The following is an 11,374-nucleotide window of genomic DNA, read 5'->3' on the forward strand; positions in this document are numbered from 1 at the left end:
GATGCATGTATGTTACTAGGCTTTGGGGAACAACTAGAGAGGGATAAATTAAACTGTAAAAGAAAAAGGGGATAACAGATAGGACCAAGAGGGACCACTCATTGATGTTTTCACTGACTATTGCTGTCACTTCTGCCCAACATCACCACTAGTTCAGCCTTTCTAAAACACAACTTTGCTAATGTCACATCTTCTACCATTTTGTCTCCAGTTCAAAGTCTTCCAGGAATTCCTGCTGCCAATGGAGTATGATTCCGATGCCTTCTCAACATTCAAAACCCTCTACAATCTAACTCCAACCTACTTTTACAATGTCCTCTCTTTCTGTAACCTGTGAGCTCTTCTCCATCATCCCTTCAGGGATCTCTGATCTCTGTAATATAATTTCTTTTCTTTTTTTTTTTTTTTTTTCTTTGAGACGGAGTCTCACTCTGTCTCCCAGGCTGGAGTGCAGTGGCCCGATCTCGGCTCACTACAACCTCCGCCTCCTGGGTTCAAGCGATTCTCCTGCCTCAGCCTCCTGAGTAGCTGGGACTACAGGCGTCCACCACCACCCCTGGCTAATTTTTGTATTTTTAGTAGAGATGGCATTTCACCATATTGGCCAGGCTGGTCTTGAACTCCTGACCTTGTGATCCGCCCACCTCGGCCTCCCAAAGTGCTGGGATTACAGGCGTGAGCCACCGCGCCCGGCCGATATAATTTCTTTCTTCCTTGAAATGGTTTGGCTGTGTCCAACCCAAATCTCATCTTGTATTTCCACATGTTGTGGGAGGACTCTGTAGGAGGTAATTGAATCATCCAACCCAAATCTCATCTTGTATTTCCACGTGTTGTGGGAGAACTCTGTAGGAGGTAATTGAATCATGGGGGCAGGTCTTTCCTGTGATGTTCTCATAATAGCAAAGTTTTAAGGGGATCTGATAGTTTTAAGAAGGGGAGTTTTCCTGCACAAGCTCTCTTCTCTTGTCTCTGGCCATGTGAGACATGCCTTTCACCTTCTGCCGTGATTGTGAGGCCCCCCAGCCACAATTCCCTTGTATTGGAAATGTAAGTCCAATAAACCTCTTTCTTTCTTTTAAAGTGCCCAGTCTCAGGTATGCCTTTATCAGCAGTGTGAAGACACTAATACACTCCTCTTCACTTACCTCTCACCTCTGCCCAGGTTAAGGTTAAGCTCAAGTCTCACCTCCTTCAGGAAGTACTTCCTGAAACACCAGTTTCCAACGACCACCTCCTCCTTTCTAAGCTGGCTAGAACTGAAGTAAAGGGTGCATATGCCCATAAAATGATTATTTTGTTGTTCTGTTTGAATTAGCTGCTAAATTTACAAATCAGAAACTTTCACTAAAAATCTGAATTCTTAGCTTTTCCTGAAAAATCAGAAGATGAAGCAACACAGGGACTGCATTACCTTTTTTTTGTTTTTTTCTTTGAGATGGAGTTTGGCTCTGTCATCCAGGCTGGAGTGCAGTGCTCCATCTCAGCTCACTGCAACCTCTGCCTCCCGGATTCAAGTGATTCCCCTGCCTGAGCCTCCTGAGTAGCTGGGACTACAGGCACATGCCACCAAGCCCAGTTAATTTTTTTTTTTTTTTTAGTAGAGATGGGGTTTCATCATGTTGGCCAGGATGGTCTCAAATTCCTGACCTCAAATGGTCCAGCTACCACAGCCTGGAGTCATGCCAGCTGCCTCAGCTGTGGTTCACGCCTGTAATCCCAGTACTTTGGGAGGCTAAGGCAGGTGGATCACCTGAGGTCAGGTGTTCAAAACCAGCCTGACCAAGATGGAGAACCCGTCTCTACTAAAAATACAAAATTAGCCAGGCATGGTGGCTCATGCCTGTAATCCCAGCTACTTGGGAGGCCAAACCAGGAGGATCGCTTGAACGCGAGAGGCAGAGGTTGTGGTGAGCTGAGATCCTGCCATTGCACTCCAGCCTGGGCAACAAGAGCAAAACTCCATCTCAAAAAAAAACTAAATACAGACCGGGCGCAGTGACCGGCTCACGCCTGTAATCCCAGCACTTTGGGAGACTGAGGTGGGCAGATCACTTGAGGTCAGGAGTTCAAAACCAGCCTGGCCAACATGGTGAAACCTCATCTCTACTAAATATACAAAAATTAGCCGGGCGTGGTTGCACGGGCCTGTAATCCCAGCTACTCGAGAGGCTGAGGCAGGAGAATCACTTGAACCTGGGAGGAGGAGGTTGGAGTAAGCCAAGATCACGCCACTGCATTCCAGCCTGGGTGACAGAGCAAGACTCTGTATCAAAACAACAACAACAACAACCACTACCACCACCACCACCACCACAGTAAGGTTCTCATTTAATATTATCAATATGTTCTTGGAAACTTCAACTTCAACTTTAAGTGAAACAGTGATAGCAAAACCAATTTTACTATAGGCTAACTGATATAAACAAAATTTGAGTTCCTACAGCATACTTCTGGTCATAGAAATGTCCTCAAACATATTTCTTTTAATTTTAATTTTTTTAGAGATGGAGTCTCACTCTGTCACCAACGCTGGAGTGTAGTATCATGATCATAGCTCATTGCACCCTCAAATTCCTGGGCTCAAGTGATCATCCTGCCTCACCCTCCCAAATATCTGAGGTGACAGGGGTGCATCATCATGCCCCACTAAATTTTGTATTTTTTTGTTTATTTAAAGACAGGGTCTTGCTGTGTTGTCCAGGCTCAAACTTCTAAAGACCAAAACATTGAACATTAAACATTCAATATTTACCATTGAAATAAATGTGAGTTATAGATACATTTAAGAAAGGTCAGTAGGCTGGGAGCAGTGGCTCATGCCTGTAATCCCAGTGCTTTGGGAGGCTCAGGCCAGTGGATCACTTGAGGTCAGGAGTTTGAGACCAGCCTTGGCCAACATGGTGACACGCCCTTGTATTAGTCAGGGCTCTCTAGAGGGACAGAACTAATGGAATAGATACACATATAAAGGGAAGTTTATTGAGTATTAACTCACACCATCACAAGGTCCCACAACAGGCTCGCAGGCTGAAGAGCAAGGAGAACCAGTCTGAGTCCCAAAACTGAAGCCCCAAAACAAAAAAGTCCGATGTGTGAGGGCAGGAAGCATCCAGCATGGGAGAAAGGTATAGGCTGGGAGGCTAGGTCAGTCTCTCTTTTCACATTTTTCTGCTTGCTTATATTCTAGCCACACTAGCAGCGGATTAGATTGGGCCTACCCAGATTAAGGGTGGGTCTGCCTTTCCCAGCCCACTGACTCAAATGTTAATCTCCTTCGGCAACACCTTCACAGACACGCCCAGGATCAATAGTTTGCATCCTTCAATCCAATCAAGTTGACGCTTAGTATTAACCATCACATCCATCTCTACTAAAAATATAAAAATTAGCTGGGCATGGTGGTGGGCATGCGTAATCCCAGCTACTCAGGAGGCTGAGGCAGGAGAAACGCTTGAACCCAGGAGGTGGAGGTTGAGTGAGCTGAGACTGTGTCACCGCACTCCAGCCTGGGTAACAGAGCAAGACTCTGTCTTAAAAAAAAAAAAAAGAATTAGTAAGAACAAGCTAATTATGTACACAATTATTCCAGTTCAGGGTCTTGGTGGCTGCAGCTTATCCCAGCAGCTCAGGGAGAAGAGCAGAAACCAAACCTGGGCAGGCTGCTGTTCCATCACAGGGTACACTCACACACATCCAGGCTCACAAAGACTGGGATCATTTAGACACACCAGTCCACCTAACTTGCACATCTTTGGGATGTGGGAGGAAACTGGAGTACCTGGAGAAAACTCACACAGACACGAGGGAAATGTGTAAACTCCACACAGACAGTGTACTCGGCCAGGAATTGATTTCTTTTTTTCTCATCATCATTTTAATGAAATGACATTGAATGAAACAATGTTATTTGAGGACCAAACAAAAAATCCTCTATGAGGAAATAAAACAGCAAAAGGATGCACTGGAAGCATTGGAAGGGGAAGGCAGGCCTAGAAGGGTTGGTTTTCAGATCCCACAGTCAGAGAAAGAAGCTTACATTGTGTCATCCGTAGTTAGTAGGTTATTTGTGACTCCTGTCTAAAGCTTCTTGCTAGAATGCTCTGTTAGTCACTATCTTCTCACACAAGTCAGACAGCTGAGACCCAAAGGCAGGGATAAAAAGAGGCAAGATGACACTGGGTGCGGCAGCTCACACCTGTAATCCCAGCACTTTGGGAGACAGACGTGGGTGGATCACCTGAGGTCAGGAGTTCAAGACCAGCCTGGCCAACATGGTGACCAAGATGGAGAACCCCGTCTCTACTAAAAATACAAAAAAATTAGCCGGGCGTGTTGGCAGGTGCCTATAATCTCAACTACTCGGGAGGCTGAGGCAGGAGAATCGCTTGTACCCACGAGGCGGAGGTTGCAGTGAGCTGAGAGTGCGCTATTGCACTCCAGCCTGGGCAAGAAAAGCGAAACTCAAAACAACAACAGTAACAACAACAAAAAAGCAAGCTGATGGATAGTAGTGATGAACACTGTGGGGGAAGGGACTAGCTACTCACATGGTAGCTCCTTACCCACTCCGATCTCTCATGCCGGGTAGTACAAACACAGGGCTACCCTCAGTTTGTGAAGCCCGCAGGGTTGATTAGAGCCTCAGGGTGAACGCTAGGTCAGGATTTGAATCCAGATTATATGAGAGTCAATACATCCTACCACCACCCAAAGAGAGAAGACCTGATATGCAAATAATGAAGCTTAACCTTCAGGTACCCTTTCTTTCACAAGCTCCCTTCAAGGCTCTGGGCAGGGCCTTAACAATGCAGTCATTCTAAAACTTGCAAAAGTAAGATTTTAATGGCAATGGTTAAAAGCCCTGTTTCTTTTCACTCAGCTGTTCTTTCTAGTACTTTCCTCTTATTGGGCATTTTGGGATCTGGCTAAAAGGGGGTTGGGATGCAATTATTTTGGGTTATATTTATGTAATTTATAGTCACTTTTATGGGGCTAGAAACAGTTTTCAAGAATACCCCTATTGCCCACTGTAGTGACTCACCTAGCATTATGACCCAAAGTTGTAGGGCCAGAGGTCACATTTTGTTTTAAACCTGCCCTACAGCATCTGGCACTGGAAGAATGTAAATCACTGAGGAGAGACAAGGTTTGAATCATATGGCATCAGAAGCTAGTCTGTGGAAAATTCTTCCTACGTCTAAATTATTTTTTTTTTTGAGACGGAGTCTCGCTCTGTCACCCAGGCTGGAGTGCAGTGGTGCGACTTGGGCTTACTGCAACCTCTGCCTCCCAGGTTCAAGCGATTCTCCTGCCTCATCCTCCCAAGTAGCTGGGACTACAGGTGCATGCCACCACACCCGGCTGATTTTTGTATTTTTAGTAGAGAGGGGTTTCACCATGTTGGCCAGGCTGGTCTTGAACTCTTGACCTCAGGTGATCCACCTGCTTTGGCCTCCCAAAGTGCTGGGAATCCAGGTGTGAGCCATTGCACCTGGCCACACATCTAAAATTTTATTTAGTTTTTAAATTTACATGTTTTTGAGATGGAGCCTTGCTCTGTTGCCCAGGCTGGAGTGCAGAGGTGTGATCTTGGCTCACTGCAGTCTCTGCCTCCCAGGTTCCAGTGATTCTCCTGCCTCAACCTCCTAGGTAGCTGGGATTACAGGCGCACAACACCATGCCCAGCTAATTTTTGTATTTTTAGTAGAGACGGGGTTTCACTATGTTTGGCCGGCTGGTCTTGAATTTCTGATCAGGTGATCTGCCTGCCTCGGCCTCCCAAAGTGCTGGGATTATAGGCGTGAGCCACTGTGCCCGGCCACATCTAAAACTTTAAATGGAAGAGTCAGTTATCACCAACAGCTGGTGTGGTAGCAAGCCTCCAAGAAAGACCCCAATGATCTCTGGCTCCTGTTATCATGCCCTTGCTTAGTCCCCTCCCACATTATGCCAGTGTTAATCTGTGTAATCAGTAGAATACAGAAGAAATGGTGGTATGTAATTTCCAAGGCTAGGTAAAAGGCATTGCAGCTTACAGTGTCTGTCTTAGTATATTTCTCTCGTCATGCACTCTAGAGGAAGCTTGTTGCCTATATTGTGAGCATCCCTACAGAGAGGCCCTCAGGGTGAGAAACTGAGGTCTCCTCTCCTGTTAACAGCTATATGAGTTGACTTGGAAATGTATCTTCCAGCCCCAGTCAAGCCTTCAGATGACTGCATTCCTGACCAACTTGATTGCAAACTCATTAGAAACTCTGAGCCAGAACCACCCAGCAAAACTGCTTCTGAATTCCTGACCCACAGACATGTGAAATAACAAATGTTTGTTGGTTAAGCCACTACATTTTGGGGCGATTTGTTACATAGCAATAAATAATAGATTTAGTAAAAATGGTAGCTCTTGCCTGGTAAAGAGGGTATTAAATAATTCAATAATAATTCAATAAAGTCTTAGTGCATATATATATATATATATATATATATATGAAAGTTGACAGAAGCTGTACCAAATTTGACAATAATCATACATATATCTATTTTCTTTTTTTTTGGACTGAGTCTCACTCTGTCGCCCAGGCTGAAGTGCAGTGGTACAATCTCAGCTCACTGCAATCTCCACCTCCCAGGTTCAAGCGATTCTGCCGCCTCAGCCTCCCAAATAGCTGGGATTACAGGTGCGCACCATGACATCCAGATAATTTTTGTATTTTTAGTAGACATGGGGTTTTGCCATATGGGTCGGGCTAGTCTTGAACTCCTGATCTCAGGTGATCCATCCACCTTGGCCTCCCAAAGTGCTGGGATTAAAGGCATGAGCCACCATTCCTGGCCTCTTTTCATTCTCTTTATAGAAGATATTACAAAATTGTTGTCATATGAAGAGGCAATCAAAGAGTATGCAGCCTCATATAGAGAAAAAAAGTATTGTAGAGGATTATAGTGATATGTAAATTTATTTATTTGTTTAAAAGACAGTGTCACTCTGTCACCCAGGCTGGAGTGTCGTGTTGTGATCAGAGCTCACTGTAACCTCCCACTGTAGTCTCCTGAGTAGCAGAGATTTCAGGTGTGCGCCACCATACCCAGTTATTGGTAAAAATATCATGAGTTTTTTTTTTTTTAGTTTTTAATGTCTCTGGAACAAAGTTTTATTTATATTTTTGCAGACATGAGTTCTCACTATCTTGCACAGACTGGTATCAAACTCCTGGACTCAAGTGATCTTCTGATCTCAGTCTCCCAAATCACTGGGATTATAGGCATGAGCCACCACACCAGGCACAAAGTATTCTTTTTTTTTTTTTTTTTTTTTTGAGACAGGATCTTGCCCTGTTGCCCAGGCAGGAGTACAGTGGCACGATCTCGGTTTACTGCAACCTCCACCTCCCGGGTTCAAGCAGTCCTTAAACTTCAGCTTCCTGAGTAGCTGGGATTACAGGCACGTGCCACCATGTCCGCTATTTATTTATTTATTTATTTATTTATTTATTTATTGTATTTTTAGTAGAGATGGGGTTTTACCATGTTGTCCAGACTGGTCTTGAATTCCTGGACTCAAGTGATCCACTGGCCTGGGCCTCCCAAAGTGCTGGGATTACAGGCATGAGGCACCGCGCAGAGTGGTTTTTTTTTTTTTTTTATGTGTAATTTGTTCTGATTTCCTTTTCTAGTCTAAATAAAGATTCTCCTGAACCTAATTTTGTCTCAGTAATTTTGCATTTTTTTCCCGAACTTTTGCTCTCAAAGCAAAAACACACTGAATGTCCCAAAAGGTTTTGTCACTCACTGAAGAGGTCTAGAGACTGTTTAAAATCCATTTAGAATTTGAAGTGCAGTATGAGTAGCGGGAATCCGGCATTGTGTTCTTGGTTTAGATACTTCACCCCCACTTGTAACATACAAGTGTTTGTTACATACACACACCCCTGAGAATACTGTGCCTATATATGGGGGGTGGGGAAGGTTGGCATGTGCACTCTCCTGACTCTTAGAGGGTTTCCCAACTAGTTTTCTCTCTCTCCAACAGCCTCAGGCTTTTTCTTCTGCCCTCTTTTTTTTTTTTTTTTTTTTTTTTTTGGTGAGACGGGGTCTCTCTCTGTTGCCCAGGTTGGAGTACAGTGGCGCAATCTTGGCTCACTGCAACCTCTGCCTCCTGGGTTCAGGTGATTCTCCTGCCTCAGGCTCCTGAGTAGCTGGGATTACAGGTGGGTGCCACCATACCCAGCTAATTTTGTGTTTTTAGTAGAGACAGGGTTTCGCCATGTTGGCCAGGCTGATCTTCAACTCCTGACCTCTAGTGATCTGCTGGCCTGGGCCTCCCAAAGCGCTGAGATTACAGGCATGAGTCACCCTGCCCAGCTTGTCCTCTTCAATGTCCTTATTACCGTATTATTTTTGTTTCCCCCCTTGAGAGATATTAATGGAAAATGTGACATGATTGTTTCTATCAATAAGGGACTGGTGAAATAAATTGTAAAAAGAGGCTTACAGAGAGCGGGATGGGAGCTATTAAAAAGAATGTAGGCCGAGGCGGGCGGATTACCTGAGGTCAGGAGACTAGCCTGGCCAACATGGAGAAACCCCATCTCTACTAAAAATACAAAATTAGCCCAGCATGGTGGCGCATGGCTGTAATCCCAGCTACTCAGGAGGCTGAGGCAGAAGAATAGCTTGAATCCGGAAGGCGGAGGTTACGGTGAGCCGAGATTGTGCCATTGCACTCCAGTTTAGGCAACAAGAGCGAAACTCCGTCTCAAAAAATAAAAATAAAAAAGAATATGGTAGGCCTCTAAGTGCTGATGACCATTAAAATATATTCAAGATATACTGTAAAGTGAAAAAAGCAAATTGCAAAACAAAATGTAGAGTTTTAGCCTGTTCATATTTTCATTCATTCTAAGGTATACATCCTTTCCTAGCCTGTCACCTAGGCTGGAGTGCAATGGTGTGATCTCGGCTCACTGCAACCTCTACCTCCCAGGTTCAAGCAATTCTCTCGCCTCAGCCTCCAAGAAGCTGGGATTACAGATGTGTGCCACCGTGCTGGGCTAATTTTTGTATTTTTAGTAGAGGCGGGGTTTCACCATGTTGGCCAGGCTAGTCTTGAACTCCTGACCTTGTGATTTGCCCGCCTCAACCTCCCAAAGTGCTGGGATTAGAGGAGTGAGCCACCCTGCCTGGCCGGCCTGTCAGTTTAATTGGCAATTGGTGGTTTTTTTCTTCCACTTAGAGACTTGTAAAATAAAAGTGTATCTTACAATCAATGACATGTTAGGTTTAATGAAATATGATATAACTATAAATACTAGTCAGGCCAGGACTGCATCTTGGAAAGCCCTAGGTTGGAAAACCCTTAAGCTATGTGGAGAGCCCTCTGGTAAATTTTAAAAACCCTAGGTGTTGTGGCACAGACAGAAATTGGTTACCAGTAAGAGTCACACAGACCAAAAAAATAAAGACCAAAACAAAAGAAAAAGAAAAAGAAAGAAAGAAAAAAAGAAATTGGCTACCAGGAACTTGCTTATTAGGTCTGTTGACATGGCAATGCCAGAGCATTGTCACGTAAGGCAGAGATTGGAGCTAAGATTCTAAAGTTGTGGTTCTTTCTTTGAACGGAGATAAAAGCCCAGATATGAGGAGGCTCAGGACCCCTCTGCTCTGATAAATTCCCAGTCTTGGGCTGCCTGGGACTTGAGCACCACCAAGCTGGCAGCTGGAAGAACAAGCACACGAGGAAATAAAAGGTGCCTGAAGTCCCATTTGCTTTATCATCAAGTGTTTCTTTCTTAGTAGCATTATATCCTTTACCCAAGTTAGGTAAAATGTTGCCACCTAATTAGAGTTCTGCTGAGCCACTACTCCAGGGGGACCTTTGGCTTCTATTATACGTGTAATATATTTAAGGATATTTTCAGTGTAAAAGCCAGAAAGGATATATGGTAAGTTAATGAGAGCTATTTCTCAAGAATGAGATTAATAGAGATTTTAACTTTCTACTCTATATATTTATGTATTAAGTTTCTAAAAAAACACGTGTATTACCTTTTTTTTTTTTTTTTTTTTGAGATGGAGTCTTACTGTGTCACCAGGTTGGAGTGCAGTGGTGCGATTTCAGCTCACTGCAACCTCTGCCTCCCGGGTTCAAGCGATTCTCCTGCCTCAGCCTCCCGAGTAGCTGGGACTACAGGCGTGTGCCACCACGCCTAGCTAATTTTTGTATTTTTGGTAGAGACGAGGTTTCACCACGTTGGCCAGGATGATTTTGATCTCTTGACTTTGTGATCCCCCTGCCTAGGCCTCCCAAAGTGCTGGAATTACTGTCGTGAGCCACCGCGCCCCGCCACGTGTATTACTTTTATAACCAGGGGGAAAAGGTAAAAGCATTCAAAAGGGAAAATAAGGGACAATGTTAATAATGAAGCGGGGATGAGACTGCTGATTGCGACCTCCAACTAACCCTCCTGAATTTTGTCACGAGCTTGAATTACTTTTCCAGTATACAGATTTGCTTTAAGACATCAAAGAAACGTCCCCAAAGCTCAATCTCACTTCTTCAAGTAAAAATAAACTAACAAATCCTTCTACATTGCATGCTTAGGAAAAGTACAGTTTATTTCTAAATTAAATATATACATGGTTTGGGAGATTTACTCATTAAGAAAACACTTTGGTAAGAATAAATTGAGCGTTTACTGAATGGTAGTCTCAGTTCCTGCGGCCCTCCCGCTTATTACCTCATTTGATTTAAAAACAAAAACAAAACGTTATGAAAGCCAGCTTCAAGGCATTCCTTTGAAGGGAAGGGACTCCCCGACCCAGCGCCTCCCCCGTCACGTGACCCTGTGACCCGGAGCAGCCATCTTAGGCATCGCCTCATAGAAGAACTACATCTTCCAGAACCCTCGCGCCCTGCGTCGTGCTGGCACTTTTACCGGCCGGGCCTTAGAGCGGAGCCTGTAGCCGGGCGCCATCTTTGACGCTGGCAGTCTTGGTTTTCTGCTGGTGCTGCTGCTGGGAGGACGACGGACGGCAGCGGCCAAGCAAGAAGAAAGACGTGGCAGCAAGCGGGAGTCGGGGATAGTGTCATCGGTTCGGTAAAGTTTCTGTTCTCTGGTAACTAGACCCGTTTTTTTGATTCCCGGGTGGCTTGGGGCCGGGGAGGTGGGGGAGAGGGCGAGGGGAGTGGCAGCGGCCTCCCCTCGCCCCTGGGTCGCGGCCTATCCCGGGAAGTCAGAGCGGATCCTCCAGCTTCGCCGTAACGACCCCTCCCCCCCACCTCCCGGCCGCGGCCCTCGCCGGGGCGGGCTGGGAGCCCCAGGCTCCAGCTCACTTTTCCCATCCTCCCCACCCCCACCCCCCTTCACCCCACCCC

Source organism: Macaca nemestrina, chromosome 1 (assembly GCF_043159975.1).
Source record: "Macaca nemestrina isolate mMacNem1 chromosome 1, mMacNem.hap1, whole genome shotgun sequence".
NCBI lineage: Eukaryota > Metazoa > Chordata > Mammalia > Primates > Cercopithecidae > Macaca > Macaca nemestrina.